General features: G+C 41.8%; 1 pseudogene; it reads right to left on the reverse strand.

Moving 5' to 3' along the window:
* Positions 1–5,221: 5,221 nt before the first annotated feature.
* LOC112408343 (peptidyl-prolyl cis-trans isomerase A pseudogene) lies at positions 5,222–21,394 on the reverse strand (annotated as a pseudogene).
* Between the last annotated feature and the right edge of the window lie 1,570 nt (positions 21,395–22,964).

Here is a 22,964-nt window from a genome sequence, read left to right on the forward strand (position 1 = left end):
GATGTGAGGAATCCTTTCACAAGGTATATGTATATCATCACATTGTACACATTGGAAATATTTGAGAAAAACAATAATATTAAGTATGAGGGACAATTTAAAAAATTTAAAGCATTTATAAAAAAATATTTAAAAATTTTAAATACAAAATAAAAGCAGTAAAGATTGCAAGTCTAAGTCATCCTTCAATAAAAATATGTCAGGTTAGAAATATTTCAATTTTTTAAAAAAGCAGCACTCCCCCAAAAAAAACCCTTGTAATAAAAATATTTCTAAGAGGGCTTCCCTGGTGGCGCAGTGGTTGAGAGTCCGCCTGCCGATGCAGGGGACACGGGTTCATGCCCTGGTCCAGGAAGATCCCACATGCCACGGAGCGGCTAGGCCTGTGAGCCATGGCCGCTGAGCCTGCGCGTCCGGAGCCTGTGCTCCGCAATGGGAGAGGCCACAACAGTGAGAGACCCGCATAACGCAAAAAAAAAAAAAAATATATTTCTAAGAAAAAAAAGAAAGAAAATGTCAGCTGGTAGACTCTAAATTCACCCTGAGAGGCTCTGACAGCAAATGGGATGAAATTTGGTGTCTAAAGATAGAAACTTTGATCATAGTTATCAGCATAACCAGTGAAGAAGAAAGAGAGACCTCACAGAGTAGAGGAAATAAAATGGACAGAATAAAGTAAGATTATTATATCCAGACAGTGAAGCCATTCGAGAAAAATCAAAATAACAGATCAAGACCAGCAAGGAAGAATTAGATATCTGAAAGGTAGACTCCGTTTCCAAACTAGAAAGGTATTGGGAGAAATACAAAAGGTGAGATAAAAAGAAAAGGAAATTATAACAATAGTTTCCTGACTTGAAACGCTGTCATTAGTAGATGCCATATTAGGTAACTTCTTCAGCATTTTATTTCATTAGTAACTCAGAACAACCACTTGCAGTAAATATTACACCATTTTTCAGATGAAAATCCCAAGGGTCACTTCCTTGATATCATATAGCTTTGTAGTAGTGGAGTTAGCACTTGAATACAGATGAGTCATTCTAAAGCTTGTGTTCCTTACGACTTATGGTCTGTACTGTTATTTTGGTGTGTTGTTATAGGAATACCTGGGTGAGGTTTATTGTCGTGAACTACAGATTCTGATGGGAAGAAAAAGGTTTTCCCGAGCTCACAAATACCAGGCGCCATTGTATCGACAGAAGGTAAGGTTTTCCCGAGCTCACAAATATCAGGCGCCATTGTACCGACAGAAGGTTAACTAAGCCTCGTGATGCTAGATGAACTCAGACCCGTCTCATCGAATCAAAACATAAAATTAGTCTGAACGAACTCCCACAAAATGACTGCCTAATACGTGAGAAGACTTCCTTTTAAACAAGCATAGCAATATCTTCTAAACAAGCCAGATAAAATTAAAACCAGAGTAATCCAAGGATAACTAAAAGCCAACAAATCCCTAGATCTTAAAAGGTATAGACACTACAAGTGTTTCTTACATCACTAACCTCCTCCACATGAAGATGTGCTCCCCGTTGTTTTCCTAATGAAATGTTACTGAAACTTCTTTTAAATTATCATTTTTTTCAAATTAGAATACACATACCAAGAAAAGAGGATTTTAGTGCAATCTTTCAGGAAAACAAAACAAACATTATATCCAGGAGCACAAAACCTGGGAGTTCATAGTCAGCCACTTAAGCCTTGGAATATTTTCTTTAAAAAAAAAAAATGATGGTAAGGAAAAGATGAATAAAAGGTTAAAAGTTCTATATACTGCATATAATTCACTTGAGGAAAAAAGTGTCAGGATTTAAGAGGCATCAATTAAATAACCTTGAAGCCCATTTTGCCCTAGAACTATCGGGATGTTTTCAGGGAGCGTCAGACGCTTATGTTTCCTGTGTGTGTATAAGAGATGAGCGGAAACAAAAATAACCTCCGTCCCAGGAACGTGGAAGACATCAGCCGCAAAGTAGGTCATAGCCCCAGGCTACACCGCCCACTGATGTGCGCTACCCACCGTAAATGGAATCAAATGACAGGCTTTCTTGGGATCAAATGATGGCGTTTCACCGCCCATTCCACTAACACATTCCTATAGTGAACTGCTCCTGAATGAATCCTATAAACCCCTGAGTCCTCTTTAAGTTTTAGTGAAAAGAAATAAAACCTTTTCACAGGAGGAGAAAGGAGTTTCCAACACTCATACTAAGACTGATTTTGGTAGCAATGATTTTCATTCGAAATGTAATTGCTGTGTATTCAATAGTAGCATTGTTGGGGGCTGAAAGATATACTTGTTTTCTTTGGTTTGCTTTGCTTTTTCTCCGACATTGATAGTGATTTCTCATTTTTACTATAGCCCTTCTGTCGAGATGTTGGCGATCAGATTGCTGTGAAAAACAGAATTAAAGAGAGATGCTTACAGTCTCATGAGTGAGAGAACACTGCCTATTCTCCATCTATCCTCCACACGAGAGCCAAGGTGATCATCTTACTAACAAACCTAACCACATTTTCTCCCCGCTTAAATCTTTAAGTGATTTTCCATCTGAAAGATAAAGGTCCCTCATGATCTGATGTCTCCCTACCCTTGGGCCTACTGCCAACACATTTCAAAAGGCACCCTTTGCAACAGCCCCATAACAAACTACTCGTGGTCTCCAGAATTAAGGATAACTTGCTAGCTGACACTTCTTTGCCTTTATATCGTTATTCCCTCTGCCTAAAGTGTCCTTCCTTCTACCTCCTACTTAGCTTCTGGGAGCCTTTCCTAAATCCTCAATCTAAACGAGGACCCCTTCTCCCCACCACACTCTATACACACCACAGCATGGCCTGTGGCACACTTTACTGTATCCACAGTTCACTTTGTTTAGTTTTGTGAAGACACAGTTCACTTCTCATGTAACTATGTATCCCCAAGGTCTCAGCACTTGCTTAGGTCTTCATCTGCTGAAGAATGTTGATGGCTCCTGTATTACCCATGGGTTGTGGTTGCAAAAGAAAAAATACAAGCTGATGCAAGCAAATCTCGGGGGGAAAGGAAAGGAAAGGAAGGAAAGGAAAGGAAAGGAAAAGAAAGGAAGGAAAGGAAAGGAAGGAAAGGAAAGGAAAGGAAAGGAAGAAAAGGAAAGGAAGGAAAGGAAAGGAAAGGAAGGAAAGGAAAGGAAGGAAAGGAAAGGAAAGGAAGGAAAGGAAAGGAAAGGAAGAAAAGGAAAGGAAGGAAAGGAAAGGAAAGGAAGGAAAGGAAAGGAAAGGAAGGAAAGGAAAGGAAGGGAAGGAAAGGAAAGGAAAGGAAGAAAAGGAAAGGAAGGAAAGGAAAGGAAAGGAAGGAAAGGAAAGGAAAGGAAGGAAAGGAAAGGAAAGGAAGGAAAGGAAAGGAAGGAAAGGAAAGGAAAGGAAAGAAAGGAAAGGAAGGAAAGGAAAGGAAAGGAAGGAAAGGAAAGGAAAGGAAAGAAAGGAAAGGAAGGAAAGGGAAGGAAGGAAAGGAAAGGAAGGAAAGGAAAAGAAAGGAAAGAAAGGAAAGGGAAGGAAGGAAAGGAAAGGAAGGAAAGGAGGAAGGAAGGAAGAGAGAAGAAAGGGAGGGAGGGAGGGAGAGAGAAAGGAAGGAAGGAAGAAAGGAAGGAAGAAGGGGAGGCAGGGAGGGAGAGAGGGAGGGAAGGAAGGAAGAGAGAAGAAAGGGAGGGAGGGAGAGAGAAAGAAAGAAAGGAAGGAAGGCAGGAAGGAAGGAAGGAAGAAGGGGAGGCAAGGAGGGAGAGAGGGAGGGAAGGAAGGAAGAGAGAAGAAAGGGACGGAGGGAGAGAAAAAGAAAGGAAGGAAGGAAGGAAAGAAAGGAGGGAGGGAGGGAGGAAGGAAAGAAGGAAGGAAGAAGGGGAGGCAGGGAGGGAGGGTAGGAAGGGAGAGAGAAGAAAGGGAGGGAGGGAGAGAGAAAGAAAGAAAGGAAGGAAGGAAGGAAGGAAGGAAGGAAAAGAAAGAAAAGGGTGTCAGGCTTGACTAGATGCAGACTCATGTATGTCATCAGGAGCTGTCTGTCTCCTTCCTCTGATTGCATAGTCCTGTGTTGACTCTCTCTCTGTGGTGGAATGATGGCCAACAGCAGCTTCAGGTGTACAACCTGCTGGTTTGGCTATTTCATCTGACATAGATTCTCTTTCCTAATAGTTCCAGAAAAGCCTTGGGGTTGCGACTCCCTGGCCTACCTTGTGTCACATATCCCACCTGAACCAGTGACTCTGGCCGTGAGAATGGAATGCACTGCTTGTCCATGCCTGATTATCAGACCCACCCTGAAAAGTAGATGGGAGGTGAGAGAGAGCATCGGCCTCATCCAGACCTCGAGGAGAGGGCAGTGATGTGCAGAGATCAACACCACAGGTGCTGGAGCTTGGCACCTGGGTTCAAATCCATACTGACCAGCTATGTGAACTTGGGCAAGTTACTTAATCTCAATTTTGTAAGTGGGGCTCATAGGAAATGTCAACACCTATAATAACCCAGCTCTGTCTTTCTTGCAATGCAAGATATCAACAGCACACTTTCTCTCCTTCTAGACCACAAGTCAGAAATCATTTTACCCAGAATGTTCTTAATCAGAAAAGCACAATTACTTTGGAGCATTCTTGATGTTATTGGCAAGAGAGGAAAAAGAGAGAAAATATATATATATACCAGCTGTGACAGAGTTCCAGCTCAGTATCTCCACTGTCCATGGACTTTTCCCCATGCAAGACGGCAACTGAAGAAAGGGAAGAAGATGTGGGCGGAGCTGCAGGGTGTGGTAGCTCCAGGAAGACGTGGATGGCTGCTGCGTTGCAACCCCACTGCTTCGAATTTGTGGATCTGGAAAAGACTTGACACAGCTCTGCGGTCCAGTGCTTCTCAGACTTCAGCCTGTGTAATCATCTCCTGTGGTGCCTGTTTAAAATGCAGATTCCAGGCCCTGCCCCTGAGTTCTAATTCAGTAGATCTGGGTAGGACCTACGGATGTGCTTTTTTTTTTTTTTCTGTTGTTTAGTTTTTATTTCATAACCATGAACTTAACTTTGCAATTCAGCTTAACTTGGAGGGGGATAAGGAAAATATGGAACCCAAAGAAGTGCAATGAGAGCACAAAGATTATAGGATATTTTGAGCAGACAGGGATGAAGGGGTGCTCTCCTGAGCTACAGAAGGAATGGTCTTGGTGGTTAAGATAGAACACAAGTCAAATTTATTATTAGATTTGTCCACAGTCAGCAATGGTGATCTTCTTGTTGGTCTTGCCATTCCTGGACCCAAAGCGCTCCATGGCTTCCATAATATCCATGCCCTCTTTCGCCTTGCCAAAGACCACATGCTTGCCATCCAATCACTCAGTCTTGGCAGTGCAGATGAAAAACTGGGAACCGTTTTGTGTTGGGGCCAGCATTTGCCATGGACAAGAAGCCAGGACCCGTATGCTTCAGGAGGAAATTCTCATCATCAAATTTCTCCCCATAGATGGACTTGCCACCAGTGCCATTATGGTGTGTGAAGTCACCACCCTGGCACAAAAATCCCGGAATTATTCTGTGAAAGCAGGAACCAAAGCCTTTCTCCCCAGTGCTCAGAGCACGAAAGTTTTCTGCTGTCTTTGGAACTTTGTCTGCAAACAGCTCGAAGGAGACGTGGCCCAAGGGCTCGCCGTCGACGGCAATGTCAAAGAACACGGTAGGGTTGACCGTGGATGGGCAGCGCGGGAGGTTCCGGGGTGGCGGCGTCTGCAAAAAAGCCTGGATGTGCTTTTTTTTTTTTTCCAGCTTTATTGAAGTATAACTGGCAATTAAATTGTAAGATATAATTTGATATATGTATGTACTGTAAAATGATACCCCTGTGAAGTTAAACATCCATCACCTCACATATTTACCTGTGTGTGTGTGTGTGTGTGTGTGTGTGTGTGTGGTGAAAATATTTAAGTTCTACTTTCATAGCAAATTTCAATTATACGACACAGTGTTACCTACTATAGTCACTGGATATGCATTTTTAATAAGCCTGTGACTCTGATGGGGACCCTATCAGTCAGAAAGTTAGTGGCAGAGCTGGGACTAGAATCCTGAGTGATCTTTCAATTAGCACACTGTCTGCTAATTGAAAAGGTTAAATGTGAATATAGGCAAAAGAGGCACTGATTTTGATTCTGAATGAAACTCCACGACTGAGCTCTACACGGGGCAAACCCAATGGTCAAATGCAGATACCACCTTCCCCGCCCTATAGGTTTTTGTATCTTACACAACAAAGCCCAATTTTAGTATGAATCATATGTGTTTCTAACATCTCTTCCTCTGATCAGCATATGCGTATCTTAAAAACAGGAACTGCGACTCATTCACCTTTGCAACTCCCAGTGGGAGGGCCTGTCACATAATAGGCTCCCAATAATATTTACTTGGCATAGATTTGCATCAAAGTTTCCTTTCTAAAATTATTTCAAAACGGAGAAAAATTTAGAGAGCTAACTTTGCATGGTATTTTTAATCAATATTGCATGACAGTGTAATTACAGAAAACAATGTAATAATATCTTGCCAAAACTGAGCAATGTGTATAATCAAAGCAACTAAACTAATATGCAAAATAGAGCAGGTAGAGTTAACCAGCATGGCCTCAGCTTGGTAATTATTTAATTAGAAACATGTTTTTAATGAATTCCAATGCTAAATAAAGTCACCAATGATGCAATGTTTTATTTGAAGCACTAACACTCTCTTTCAAGCCAGAACTCCGGATCCTCTTTCCTTACAATTGTCAATATTTACATTTTTAATGGAATCCCTATTTGGGAAACTGACAACATAGTGAACATGAAAGGGTAAACCTCTGAGATGCTACTCCAGAAGAATCCGTCAATGGCATTATAGGGACACACCCAGGACCTGTGTAAAGGGAAACTCTATTTATAAGGGAGACCCCGACAGAAGTGACTCTTCCCCACAAAGAATATAATTAGACTTGGAAACAGAACAAAGAGGTAGCACAGACATGAGGGGACTGTGACCTTGAGCAACCACTCCTTGAGCAGCTATAGAAGCAGATAACCAGAATTTTGAAAAGTATATTAGAGAGAAGCAAAGACTTCTTGGTAAAACTGAGATAAAGATTCAATTCCTGAAGTACTGATAAATGTTGATATTTGCAGATGTCAAGGCTTAAGAATTGTCTGCAAATACAAATCCACAATCTCTTCTTTGAAAACAGCTGTGTTTCAAGATTCAGAATGTTTCAGATTTTGAAAAGGAATACAGTGAAAACCCAACAAATGTAAAACGCTCCCAGCAGGAACTGTAGCAATGTCTCATAATCAAACACATTAAAACTTCTGCCACAGGGGTTCCCTGGTGGCTCAGCGGTTAAGAATCCGCCTGCCAATAAAGCAGATAGAATCCTGGTCCTGTTCATTAAGGCAGGATGGTAAACGGTACAGTGCTGGAGCTGGTTCATATTGGCCCACAAGGGCTCACTGTCAAATTTTCAGGCATTTTTTTTTTTGGCCGTGCCACACAGCTTGTGGGATTTTAGTTCCCCGACCAGGGATTGAACCCAGGCTCTCTGCAGTGAGAGCTCGGAGCTCTAATCACTGGATCACCAGGGAATTCCCAAAATTTGCAGGAATTTGGACAACTGATGGTTGAAACTCAGCCAGCCATTATTTAAAAATTAAATTATGTAAACTTAAATTTATTTTATTAAAATCAAATATAATAAATACTCAAAACTCAAAAAAAAACTCCGCCTGCCAATGCAGGGGACACGGGTTGGAGCCCTGGTCCAGGAAGATCCCACGAGCTTATTTGCGCTCTAGAGCCCATGAGCCACAACTGCTCAAGCCCACGTGCCTAGAGCCCGTGCTCCGCAACAAGAGAAGCCACCACAATGAGAAGCCTGCATACCGCAAGGAAGAGTAGCCCTCACTCGCCACAACTAGAGAAAGCCTGCGCATAGCAACGAAGACCCAGTGCAGCCAAAAAAATAAAACTTCTGCCACAAAGTATATTGCTAACCACACTAAGTGCTAAGGAGCTTGCATAGCCTTCCATCTGTTCAATCATGGTTGTGCAGTCAAATTAGGTCAGGATAGGGCAGTTTTGCCACCAAATGGATTTCATTCTCAGAGTGTTTTGGACTTTGAGTATAAAAAATTAATAAACAGACACCTCAATTAATATAGAGTTGGGAGGTCAGAAGAGGGCGCTCTCTTGCCCTACAATGAAAGCAGAGCCCAACAGGAGAAGAAAGGCGTCCTCTTCTGGCCTGGCAAGAGCTCAGCTGTTAAGAGGTTGTCACAACTCAGCCAACGAAAAGCCACTATACTTTGAAATCTCGATTCCTCCAATGGAATTTTTGTTTACGGTAGCCCTCCCAACTTCCTTTGCCCCTCTTTAAAAGAGTTGTCCTCTCCTTGATGTAGGGGACTTGCACATGGCTTGCCATGATTGCAGACCCCAAATTGCCATTCTTCATTGAGCCCAAATATATCCATTTTTGCTAGAGAAATAACTGGTAGTCTATTTGTTTTAGGTCAGCATTTTGGTGGCCTGTACAGGGACCAGAGAAGACCCCCAATGACTCCAAGACTGCTGAGCAGACAGGTGCAGTGCTCACATTGAACCTGTTTTTGCTCATTGCTTTTCTGGCCGACTCCGGGATTTGAGGGTAATTCTTTCTCCAGGATCCCAACTTTGGCCTTCTCTGCTTTTTGAAGCTCTCAGGTCTTAGTCAGGATCTATTTAAAGTTTCAACCTTTCTGGTTAAGGCCTTGTTCTGTATGCAAGTACTCGTTTGGCACTTTGGCATGATTGTGAAATGATACTGCATTGGAACTGGCTACACTTCAGCCCATACCATCAGGAACAGAGACTGTTTCATGTGAGCTGTGCCGGTTCTGTCTTCAACCCAATTCTATCAGAAATAGGGGCTGTTCTATTGGAATTGCCCTGTTAAGATTTTAGTCTGGCTCCTTGGGGACCAGATTGTCCCTTAGAACTGGCTGGTATTAGGCCGTTTGAGCTATTTGAACAGTGTCTATTTGAAAATTATTCCCTTACTCTAGAGAAAAACCTCTGAAAGGTGGGATCCCAGTTATCTAAATATTCACATTTTGAATTCTCTACAGGGACCTCGGCCAATTTTATGTTTGAAAACCACCGTCCTTCCTTATGTGCCTTTCTAACTAAATGGACCGACCTAACTAAAGACAATTTAGAATGTCAGTGGCCATTACGGGGAACTTTTGAAATCCCCAAACTTACTTAACTCTAAAATTTCCAAAACTGAATGCAGCACCTAATTCAATTGGATTTTGAGGCTTCTAAATGTTCTTAGGAACCTTTGCCTCTCTAAAAAATAAGATTTCAAGATCAACTGAGGCAAACAAAGAAAGATAAAATGGCTTCTCAAGCCTCAGGCTCTTATTCCCCAGCTTTTGTGTCTCAGACTCTGACTCTGGCACCATCTTCTTCCTTCCCTTCTATGCCACCTACACCTCTCCACCCCACCGTCCTCCCCAATATGAATTTTCATGTAAAATGTCCCGTTTCCGCTGAAACTCTCCCCACTCGCTTTTCCTCTGAATTTATCAGAATCTGTTCCTTTAAAATTAAGCCTTCCGAGGATCCAGAGGCTAAACCATTACTTTCTTATATTCCCTGGACTAAAGCTGAACTGTGAGCCATAGTCAAAGATTTAGGCAAAGTACCCAAGGATTCTCCAGATTTGCTGAGGGATTTAATAGAGTCATTCAAACTTACCAGCCTCATTTCTCTGACTTATATCAGCTAGTTCATACGTTTGTCAGTGAAGGTCAGGCCCAACATTGGATGAAAACAGCTCACTGGGAAAATCCTGAATGTCTCTAGAATTACAACTGGGAGACCAGCCCACTAACTCATACATGATCAGGCTTGAGCACTCGCTAGACGACTTCACTGAGCAATTTCCAGGGCTTTTCCAAAGCCTGTTGATTGGAACAAAATTCAGGCTAGTACACAAAAATCTGATGAACCTGTTCATGACTTTACAATTGACTTCAGATTGTTTTTAAAGAAAATTCAGGTCTTCCTTCAAATGTTGATTCCACCTGGGTAGCTTTTAATTCTGTTTATTAACAGGCTGAACTGGGACCTTTCCCTTCACTGGGAATGAATCTCTTCCCATCCTAATTGACACCAGAGCCACACTCTTGGTCCTCAACCCCACTACTATAAGGCAACCCCTGTTCAAATCGTGGGGATCTCTAACGAACCTTGAGAGGTTCCTGTCTCTGAATGTACTCCCTTTTGTTTAGGCTCTTTGAGAGATACACACCCCTTTCTCCTTAGTTCCTCTGCCCCGTTTGTTAGGGCAAGACTTCCTAGAGAAGGATTATGCTGGAATTGCTTTCTCCCAAAAGGGGGCATCATTCTAGAACTTGGAGATAAGTCATCAAAGCAGCCAACCTGACTCTGACATATTTTATTTGTTCCATCTCTAACAGTCCTAGAGTAGATCTGGAAACACCGATCATCTGTCCCTATTGAATCAGCTACCGCCCTCTTTATGGGTAAAATCTCCAAATGATATTGGAAAAATTCACAGCACAATTCCCATCAAGATTCAAATAGATCCCTCAAAACCTCTTCCCAGATCCCCTGCACTTTCGGTCCGATCCGCGGCCGCCCGCTCAGTCTCCGGAGCGCCCTTCAACCGTCCCCTGACCTGCTTCCGAGGGCCAGTGCAGCTCGAGCCCAACGACCATGCCCGCGGGCGTGTCCTGGACGTCCTACCTGAAAATGTTCGCCGCCAGCCTCCTGGCCACGTGCACCAGCGCGGAGGTGGTGCACCGGTACTACAGGCCGGACCTGACAATATCTGAAATTCCACCAAAGCCTGGAGAACTCAAAACAGAGCTTTTGGGACTGAAAGAGAGACAATATGAACCTCAAAATTCATCTCTGCCAAGAACTCTGTGAATAATATTATGAGAATTAAATATGTATTTTTAGAATTTACTGAGTCAAACTACTTGGGTTTAAGCACTAATACAATGCTAACCGCAAGAGGAAGTGTTCGGCAGATGTTAACTGATGCATTGAGATTTAGTTCTGGTTTGACTAATGTTTCTTGAGAACTGCCAAACTTTATATCGTCAGCTCCTCTAATGTGGTTTGATAGATACCTAGCCTTAAATATCATGTGAGAGAACATATTGGCCGTGTCTCCTACCCTTATAACTCTGGTTTATTTCTCTGAATAAGTTTGACTATAACGGCAAATGGGAATTATAAATTAACTATAATAAAAGTGACATTGACCATGAAAAAAAAAAAACAAAAAACCTCTTCCCAGAATTAATCACATCCCGTAAGTAAAGAATCCCTTCAAGGCATAAAGCCCATAATAGAAGATTACAAGGCTTAAGGCCTCATTCTCCCTAGTATTAATCCTTGTAACACTCCTGTTTTACTGGTGAGAAAACCTAAAGAATGAGGGTAGAGGTTTGTCTAGGACCTCCCAGCAATAAAAAACCTTGTTATCTCCCCGACAACCTGCTGTTTCTAACCCTCATACATTGCTCACATCCATTCCCACCAGAAGCGAATTCTTTACTGTAATTGGTTTATGCAGTGCATTCTTTAGTATTTCAGTTGATGAAGCTAGCAATACGTTTTTGCCTTCACTTGGGAAGAAAAACAATTCATCTGGACGGTAATGCTTCAGGGTTTTACTGAAAATCCTTATTTTTTGCAAATCCTGAAGGCTAATCTGTTTGATATAAAGTTCCCTAGAGGTTCTACTTTGTTATAATAGGTGGATGATTTGCTTCTTTGCTCTTTTTCTCGGGCCTCATCACAGGAAGACAGCACCCACTTGCTAAAGCTTTTAGCCTTAATGAGACTTAGGATGGCCAAGGAAAATTGCAGCTTGCCCAGACCCAGGTTCAATATCCAGGGCATCTGCTATCTCAGGATAAGGACTACACCTCGATCTAGATAGGTTTCATGGTGTCCTGAGTTTCCCAAAACCCCAAACTAAGAACCAACTGCGAAGTTTTCTTGGGTTAGGTGGCTATTGCTGAAATTGGATTCCAAGTGTCTCTCTTGTGGTCAAACCTCTGTGTTTTACTCAATTATAACAACCCTGAACCCAAGTTCATGGGAAGAATCAGGCAATATAGCCATCAAGGCCTTAAAGGAGAGTTTGATGAATCCACCCTTGGGCATCCCAATTCTGAATTCCTTTCTTCCTTTTTGTACATGAAAAGGAAGGGACGGTCCTTGGGGTACTCACCCCCAAACACAGGACCACCACTAACCCATAGATTACTACAGCCAGCAGCTGGACCCTGTGGCATGGGGATAATAACCCCCTTACCTTAGAGTCATTACAGCCACTGCCCTTTTGGTGAAGGCCACCAAGAACATCACTGTGGGATCCCCTTTAATCACTTTTGTACCTCCTACAGTAGAAGCCCTCCTGAATTCTCATCACACTCAATATTTCTCAGTCACGTGCCTCACCTACTATGAAGTCTCTTGTTAACTGCTTCTTCCATGACTCTTTACATTGTCATAACCTTAACCCGGGTACTCGTCTCCCCTCCATCACTGACAAAGTCCCTCATGACTCCTTAACACTGACAAGATCACCTGACTCCTTTCGAAGATCTGCAGGAAATTCCATTGGGTAATGCTGACTTCTTATGGTTTACTGATGGTTCTTATTTAAAAGGTGACAATGCAAATATTGTGCTGGGTATGTTATTGCTACTCCTTTTGATATCGTTGAATCATTCTAGAACTTAGAGATTAAGTTCTCCAACAGGCTGAATTATACGCTCTTACATGGGCTTGTACTTCAGCCAAGGGCAAAACTGCCAACATTTATAACTGATAGTAAATATGTTTTTGGAATAGCCCATGATTTTGGAATGTTGTAGAAGTAATGTGACTTCCTTACTCCCAGCGGAAATAGAATTTAAAATGGCCCCTATTTCAGGAATTCTTGGATGCAATACTTTTACCTGTGTTTTAGCTTCATTATTAAGACTTCAGGGCATTCTAAACTTGACTCTCTGGTAGTTAAGGAGAATCATTTTGCTGACATTTCCTCAAAAAAAAAACGCTGCCCTTAAAGAAACCAATGTCAGCCAAACCTCTGCCATTGTCCCGAGAGATATTTCCCTAAATGACAACTTAGGAAAACTGGTTAGAACAGTGTAACAACTGACCTCAGAGAAGGAGAAACAAGATGGGAAGTTCAACAATTGTTGGTTTGGTAAAAAGAGAAAGCTCTGGTTTGCACCAAGTAACAACCCAGTCCTACCGGAGACTCTCAAATTCTCATTCCTCACCATTGTACATGCCTTAAACCATTGGTCTACTGAAAAAATTATAGCATTCATGGACCAATATTGGTGGGGAAACATTAACAAGGCCGCAAAGAGTGCCCATCTCACTTGTCCCACTTGTCCAAATACAACCCAAGAAAGCCTGTTTATACAGCTCCTGGGCATTTTAAACTGTCGAATGGACCATTCGAGGTTTGGCAAATGGATTTCATACAACATCCTCCAACTCATGGATATAAATATGTTCAAGTCACGGTTTGTATGTTTTCACACTGGAACGAAGTCTTCCCATGCAGGCAGGCAGCACAAGTCGAGATACTTTGCAACTTTCAACTCCACAGAACGGCCAGGTGAGGGCTTGGTCACTTCAAGTCTGGTCCCCTTTTGGTCTCTATGGCAGTGTCAGACACAGATACGGCTCTCTGTCCTTCCAGACCTTCCAATGGGTAACTAGTAAATAGCTCTCTTTCACACACACACACACACACACGTGCACACACACACACACACACTCATATGCTCACACACAACCAAAATAAGGCATTCATGCATATAACAGAATTTACTGACATTTGGAGTCGACAGAGGTATACAAGACAGCAATTCCAAATCCTAAAAATTAGATGAAACCGGTTCTTCAATTGTTTTTTTACTACCTCGTCATGTAATTCAGCTGCCCTCATTCCTCCAACACCATTCTCTTTTCAGAAGTTCCCTTCCTCAGACAATCCACAGAAACTTAACTCCCCTCACTCTATTACCTACAACAATTATATTCTCCCATGCTCTCTAATAGTATCACGGGGGAAAGAATAGTCTCCAAACTGGGAAATGGAAGAATTTTGTATCTTGCATCTTTGCTTGGATCCTGAAAAGTGTCATTACAGGCAATGGCCTGTTTAAAATTCAGCTGCACTCCCAGGCCCTCCGCTTCTACTCTCTGCCTGATCCCATTTCACCCTTTCAGGTTGATTGGACAAATCGGCATCTCAGCTGGGGGATGAAATTTTGCTATTCCAGTGATCAGCACCATAGACATATCTGCCTCATTTGCTTGTAGTGGTTGTTCTTTCTTGTCTGGTAGACAGCATACCTGGCATCTGGGACCAGCCCTCGCAGACTTTTTTTTGTAACCACTGAAAGAGTCGTGATACGAAATGAAACTGCAAATATTTCTTACTTTGAAAAACATTAGCTACTTATGTAATCATCCTTTTTCCCAACTATTTAATACCTTTATTTTCACTGCCCTTCTCCCTCTCTTTCTCTCTCTCTCCTCTTCGACCTTTACTGATTCCCTTGCCCCCTAGAAAATTAATGAACTTAGGCAAAATCACAATCAAATTTGTCTAAGAAATTTTGTTTCACAATGAGCTCTTCTGAATTAATGACCCAAAGGTACCTGAAAAGATGTTCTACGTCATTATTCATGAGGGAGATCCAACTTAAATCCACTACGAGTTACTACTTCACACCTATCAGAATGACTAAATTTAAAAGACTGACCGTTCCAAGTGTTGGTGAGGATGCGTAGGAACTGGACTCTCGTACACTGCTGGCGGCGTATAAAGTAGTACAGCCACTTTGGAAAACACTTCGGCAGTTTCTTAAATGGTTAAACATACACCTATTCTATGTTCCAGCCACTTCACTCCCAGGCACTTTACCAACAGAAATGAAAACACAGGTCCGTTGAAAGACTTGTACACAAATGTCCACAGCTATTAGCTAAAGTTCATTGTGATAGCCCAAATCTGGAAACGACCTAAATGCCCAACTACAGGAGAATGGATAAACTATAGTGTACCCAAAAATTGGAATATACTACTCAGCAAGAAGAAGTTAGCACTTGATACAGACAACAACATGGATCAATTTCAATGTAATTATGCTAAGTGAAAAAAGGCAGACAAAAAAGACTATGTACTTATGATTCCACTTATATAAAATCATAGGAGGGGTCTTCCCTGGTGGCGCAGTGGTTGAGAGTCCGCCTGCCGATGCAGGGGACGCGGGTTCGTGCCCTGGTCCGGGAAGATCCTGCATGCCGCGGGGCGGCTGGGCCGGTGAGCCATGGCCGCTGAGCCTGCGCGTCCGGAGCCTGTGCTCCACAACGGGAGAGGCCACAATAGTGAGAGGCTCACGTACCACAGGAAAAAAAAAAAAAAAAAAAACATAGGAAATGCAAACTAATGTATAATGACAGAAAGCAGGTAAGTGGTTGCCTTGGGGATAGAGCAGTTGAGGAAGAACAGGAAGGAGAAATGACAAAGGGGCCTGGGGAAATCTTGGTGGAGGGGGTAAAGAATACATTCATTATCTTGATTCTGGTGATGGTTTCACAGGTGTATATACTTGCGTAAAACTTACCAAATTGTACACTCTAAATATGTACAGTTTATTATATGCCAGTTATACATTAATAAAGTTGTTAAACAAAGATTTTTAAAAGGCTCTCTTCTGTAATCATTCTCTAAATGACAATAAAAGAATGTTGTTTGAAAATAGAATTATCTATGTTTAAATCTTTGTTCTATTTTCTAAATATGTTTGGTCTTGTGATAAAACACCAATTGTGTGAGATGTTTATTGTGTTCAACTGAGTAGTTTTAAAAATGGTCTATGAACTGTTTTATTCTACATGTATATTATTTGGTATGAGTAGGTGTTAAGCTCTGTAAGAGTTCTCAGGAAGTTTAGAAAATGACACTTGTCATTGACCATAAGGTTGAATTGCGCCCCTCCCCCCCCCAAAATTGATATGTTGAACTGCTAAACCCTAGTACCTCAGAATGTCACCTTATTTGGAGTCAGGGTCCTTACAAAGGTAATCAAGTTAAAATGATGTCATTAGGTGGGGCCCTAATCCAATATGACTGGTGTCCTTATAAAAAGGGGAAATTTGGAGTCATCTACACATGCAAGCAGAATGCCATGTGAACATGAAGATGGCTGTCTACAGGCCAAGGCGAAAGGCCTAGAACAGATTCTTCTCTCACAGCCTCTGAAGTAACCAACCTGCCAAAACCTTATTCCAGCCTCCAGAACTGTGAGACAATAAAATTTTGTTATTTGAGCAGCCATGTGTGATACTTCGTTATAGCTGCCCTAGCAAATCAATTTAATACTACTGTGTAGAAGGAAGACAATGTTCTCCTCTGGAATTTGTGACCAGTAATGGCATTTTTTTTTTTTTTTTGCTGTACGCGGGCCTCTCACTGTTGTGGCCTCTCCCGTTGCAGAGCACAGGCTCCGGAGGCGCAGGCTCAGCGGCCATGGCTCACGGGCCCAGCCGCTCTGCGGCATGTGGGATCTTCCCGGACCGGGGCACGAACCTGTGTCTCCTGCATCGGCAGGCGGACTCTCAACCACTGCGTCACCAGGGAAGCACAGTCATGGCATTTTTGAAAGAATCTGTGAGGAAAATATCACTTGGACCCCTCAGGATAAGAAGCTAATTGTGCCAAAAGATATATATTTGACTTAAGGAGATTATTAACTCCTTAACTAAATTATAAGGAAAAGAATGTTGGTGAGCAATAGCTAATCACATTTGGTTCTTGTTAGAAGTTTCTTGAGGGGGTACTGGGGGAAGAGGCTCTGGAAAATAAGGAGAGAAGGGCACCAGCTGACAGAACTTTGACTTATGAAGAAACACACTGATGTTTTCAAGGAAGTTACTTTTCAACTATGAGAATGTAAATGTTAGATAACAGATACTACTATACAACAGGCTTATTGTGATTTGTTCCCCTATGTATTTCATGTATCATTATATTATGTTATTTGTTTATAAGTACATTGTTTAACTTACAATATACTTACGTAAAAAAAATCATAATTAAAAACTACTGATTATCAAAAACCAGATTGCATTATATTTATACACAAGGAGAGTCAGGGACACAATGAAAATAAAATCCAAAGTTACAAATATGGCATTTACACCCATGATTTTATTAATTTTGCTCATTAATGTTTAAAATAGTTAACGTAGATAAAATAGTTAAAATAATAAAAACTCAACATAGATGGAGATAATAAAAACCTTGTAAATGGAGAACTTCATGACAGCTGATTCTGTGTTGTTGTTTTTTTTATGAGTATAGCATTTAATGTAGCATCAAAAATATTAAATATATGGGAATAATCTAACAAACGTGAATACCTCTAACAAAACTACAAAACATTATTTTAAAAGGCTAAAGAAGAACTGAGCAAACGGAGAAATATATCATGTCCATGGATTACAAAACAATAGTGTAAAGATATCGATTCTCACCAAATTTATTTATAAATTCAATTCAATCACTGTATGTGTGTGGAAATCGACAAGTGAATCCTAAAATTTGTGTGTAAATGCAAAAATGGCAGCTGATTCTTTAGAGAACTGTTCTATTCTGTTTTTACGCCACTTTCAGAGGTACCTGGGAGCTATGCGAATGCTAATCACGGCTCTTGTTGAAACAAGAAATTCAGCATCATGGCAGCTATAAGAGAAAATCAGGTAGTTCAAAACAGTAGCCATTAAATTTATGAGACACTTAATGTAACTGCTCTCCAATACATTTCTATGAATTTCATTTTCTCTGTATGGTAGTCAATGACTTTTGTTTGAAAAGTGCAGCAGAACATTTCAAAGTACTGTCTGCTTCTACCTCCCCCCAACCAGCTTGCTTCTGTTCTTGGAGTATTGCTCTGAACGGGAGAAAAATGAAACCAAGAAATATCCAGACCCTTCTCTCAATCAGGTGGCCACTTTAGTCACTCCCCATGCTCATAGGGATGTCGAAAAAAGGAAGGGAAGGGAAGGGAAGGGAAAAGAAAGTTCTAACTTGCATCTGCTCTGGTCGTTCCTAGAGGCTAGTATAGTTTGGGCCCAGCCTGGGTTTTCCAAGAAGTCTGAATGCAATAGGATTTGATGAATCCCAGGAAAGAATCATAACCCAAATTTCCTCTTACCTGGGTCTGCTATGATGAACGGATTTTCCACTCTGAAAGAAAAATTATTTTTGTTAAAATGTTGTCCTTTTTTAAAATGTAAAATATCCCAAGAAAACTAACACCAAGCAAAGATCCAGATTTAATACCTTAGTTGATCAATGATAACTGACAGAAGATACTGACTGGATGGAAAGATGCCCATTCATGCTTTATACCTGGCTAGAGTAGGGTTTCTCCACCTTACTACTACCGACATCTGGACCTGGATAATTATTTGGAGTCAGGTGCGGGGAGGGAGCTGTCCTTGAAGGACTAAGCATTCAGCAGCATCCTTGGCCTCTAACCACTATATGCCAGTAACAACCCACATAGGGTGACATCCAAAAATGTCTCCAGGGAATCCCCTGGTGGTCCAGTGGTTAGCGCTCGGCACTCTTACTGCCAGGGCCTGGGTTCAATCCCTGGTCGGGGAACTAAGATCCCACAAGCCGCACGATGTGCCCCCCCACCAAAAAAAAATGTCTCCGGACATTGTTAACCGTCTTCTGGGGGCAAAATTGCCCTTGATTGAGAACCACCAGACAAGAGTTTTAGACGAAGTAAAGTTACTGATACATGCAACAACATGGACGAATCTCAAAAACATTACGAGTGAAAAAAGCCTTGCCTGAAAAGAGCATATATTGTGTAATTCCATTTATATGCTGTTCTAGTACAGGCAAAACTAATCTTTGGTGGTAAGAAGTAGAACAGTGGTTGCCTGTAGGTCACAGGGATTAATGGGATGAGACATGAGGTAAATTTCTGAGGTGAAAGTAATGTTCTATATCATGATCAGAATTTGGGTTATACAGGTGTATGCGTACTTAAGATTTGTGCATTTCATTTTACGTATAGGAAAAATAAAACTAAAAAAAAATAGAACTAATGCTATGTATGCTGAAGTATTTAGGGGAAACTATTCAAATGTCTTCAATTTACTTTCAAATGTATCCAAAAAAAGATGATTGATGGATGACTAGAAGATGGGCAGAGAGATGTGTGATAAAGCAAAATGTTGGTGGTAGAATCTAGGTGGTGGTATTGGTGTTCATTGTAAAATTATTTCAACTTTTGTAAATGTTAAAAAAAAAAAATGAGGTGGCCGGTTAGTGGTGTCAGATGGCCTAAACCAGCAGCTTCATAAATATTCATGCTGATAAAGCCAGTCCTTTGCTCCCTCACTGCATTCAGGTCTCCACTCAAATTTCACCTTATCAGAGCTCTCTCTGACTCTTTCTGTAAAAATAATGCCACAACCCCTCTCAAGCCCCTAATGCTATCTTCTGCATTATTTTACTCTATAGTTCATATTATAACCTGACATACATTTATTTCCTAGTTGCTCATCTCCTTCTGCTAGAACATAAGCTCCATGCAATCAGATTCATTGTTTTATACGCTACTGACCCCCAAGATCTAGAACAATGTCTGACACATAGTAGCAGCTCAATAAATATGTGTTGGATGAAAAAAATGCTGAAAGAACCAAGATTTCTCATGTGCAGTTGCTGTGTGCAAGACGCTGGGCCAAACATAGCAAGTAAGACTGGCTATCATCTCTCTTCTCAACAGATCTTCAGCCTAGTCGGGTGTCACAGGATAGTAATAAATACAATAATAGCAAAACACAGTGGCAAATGCAAAGTGCCCAAGGAAAGCTAAACAACAAAACAAGAAAGGGCCTCTTGGAGATGAGATTTAAGCTTTGTCTCGAAGGAACAGTAATGACTTCTTGGTTTCCTTGGAAGGTACACCTGTCACTCTAAATTAATACATTGGGATGCCACTTTTCAGGATTGTTTGATACATCAGTTCTCGTGAATTCACTCAACTTCACAGATGTTGACATAATTGAGCTTTGGGGAATCACGAAGCTAGAAAAAGCCAATGAAAGAAAGAATTTGAAGACAGGAAATAACTGAGAGAACCGGGTCTCAGAAGAGGGAATATGATGGATATCTCAAGTGGAGGGATTTACCTGGGACAGGAAAAAGCATTTCTTGTTCTGAGCCTGGAGGGAAAGAAGTTGTTTATCAGTACAGAACTGAGTAGATGAAAGACAAGAAGGTAATGGTGCTTATGCTTTCATCATCTCTTTGTAAGAGTGGACCTTGGTCAGAGCCCAAATGTACAGGAAACAGAGGCAACATCACATAGTGATTAAGAGATTCTGCAGACAGGATGCCTACATTTAAATCTTAGTTCTGGTACTTAGTAGCTGTGTGACCTTGAGCAAGTTATATAACTTTCTGTGCCTTAATTTCCTCATCTATAAAATGAGGTGAGAAGTAATAATAATAGTATCTACCTCCCAGGGTTGTTATGAGAATTAAATTTAAATGACTTAAAACATAAGAAGGGTCTGGAATAGTGACTGACACATATTAAGTGTATTATTATTTGCAGGCTTAAGGTTGCTAAGAGCTACTGTGAGAAACCAGAGCAAGAGGAAGGTAAAATGAAATTCCAGTGATGCTTAAATGAGGTTGCAGCTGATGGGTTGATTGTTGTATTAATCTAAAGATGTTTAGGGAGGGATAAATTGGGAGATTGGGATTGACATATACACACTACTATATGTAGATAACTAATGAGAACCCACTGGATAGCACAGGGAACTCTACTCAATGCTCTGTAATGACCTATATGGGAAGAGAATCTAAAAAAGAGTGGATATATGTGTATGTGTAACTGATTCACTTTGTTGTGTACCTGAAACTAACACAACATTGTAAATCAACTATACTCCAATAAAAATTAATTAAAAAAAATAAAGATGTTTCGATTTTCTCAAGAAGAGCTAAGCTACCTAGTGCTGGAGAAGAGAAAGTGAGCTTTAAGACATATCCAAGGTCGAGGGCCTACAAAGTGAGTTGTATGGAGCCACAGTGGATCTACAAGCTGAGACTGGTAGCGAGGGAGTAGTTCAATGGGTCGACCTGGTTGTAAAGATGTGAGTCCTGGGGGAGAAGTGTTCCACTTGCTGAAGTCACCCACGGTGACAGCATGAGGAAGGGTGGGGTCAAGGCTGGACTCTGGGGTGAGCGTCACCATGTGTAGGGGAGCCTCCTCATGCTGAATCAGTGGTGACAAGGACTGTATGGGGAGTTGATGCGGTCATAGAGAAGGGTCATTAGGGAAGGGTTGTCTAGGGAGAGCAGTTGGTTTCTTTGGGCCTCACAGAGAGGTATTCCTGGGGTTGGGGGAGACAAGAGGGAGGGTATTGTGCCCCCCAAATTCATGTTGAAACCCTATTACCCAATGTGATAGAACAGAATTTGTAGACAGAACCTTTAAAGAAGTAATTAAGGTCATTAAGGGTGGGGCCTTAATTCAGTATGATCGGTGTCCTTTATAAGAAGAGAGAGAGACACCAGGGGTGGGCGCACAGAGAAAAGGCCGAGTGAGTATACAGTAAGAACACAGCCACCTGCAAGCCAAAGAGAGAGGCCTCAGGAGAAACCAAACCTGCCAACACCTGATCTTGGATTCTCAGCCTCCAGAACTGTGAGAAAATAAAATTCTGCTGTCTGAGCCACCCAGCCTATGGTACTTCGCTCTGGCAGCCAGAGCAGACTAATATAAGAGGCTATGGACCCAGATCACACCCTCAACCCCGCAGAAACAAAAATCTGATCTGTTCGTGTGCACACCAGATAATCATTCAGGACCGACTCACAGGTACCAAACTCATAAAAGGTTATGTTATGGACCAGAAGAGTAATATTGGCTAACAAGCAAAATAAAGCCTGCAGGAGAACTGGAATACATATTACTACTACTACCAGTGTGTTCTCTCCCTGTTAGCAAATCCTGGGGAAGGTAAATCATTATTTAAAGGTCACTCGGTGAGCGTGAGCGTGGCTTTAGGAGAAAGGGAAGTGGAGGGTGTGAAAGACACTGCCGCAACTCCTGTTGCCAGTGACAAGGGCCTGTGACCTCAGAATGGGCTTACATCTTTGTTTATTCAACTCATTATGATTCAGACATCCACAGGCCTGCTTCCCCCAAAGTGCCGTCCTAGCTATTTGCTGGCGTTTCCAAGGTCCTGCCTCAGGGGAATTTTACCGCAGGTGCCCGGTTTCTTCTTAACCTGCAACCCTGATGAGCCTTGTGAAGCGGATGACCATGCCACTGCTTCCACTCGGTCCTCAGCTTGGGGATCCTGTTGCCACTAATGCCCAGAGAACAGCTGAGACCGGATGGCAGCTTTTATTAATTTTTAGTAAAGCGGGAATACAGAAAAGGATGCTGAGAACACTGTGTAACCGCTACAAACCTAACCTCGAGACTTGCTTAACCAACTTGCAACAGACCTCCTCGTGCCAGGAGCAGGCCTTGCTCCCCAGTGGGAATCCCAGGCATCTCTAAGCAACCCCACAAATTGACTCCAGACCCAACTCTACCCCAGATGGGGTCCTCCCTCCTCCCATCCTACCTCAGGATGATTAACAGTAGAAACATGTATTCTCTTCGGGGGAAACCTCACACACACACAACACACACACACACAGCACACACAACACACATACACAACACACACAACACACAACACAACACACACACACAACACACACACACAACACACACACACCCCACTCCACACACACAACACACAACACAC

Source organism: Neophocaena asiaeorientalis, unplaced genomic scaffold (assembly GCF_003031525.2).
Source record: "Neophocaena asiaeorientalis asiaeorientalis breed wild unplaced genomic scaffold, Neophocaena_asiaeorientalis_V1.1 scaffold126, whole genome shotgun sequence".
NCBI classification, from domain to species: Eukaryota; Metazoa; Chordata; class Mammalia; order Artiodactyla; family Phocoenidae; genus Neophocaena; species Neophocaena asiaeorientalis.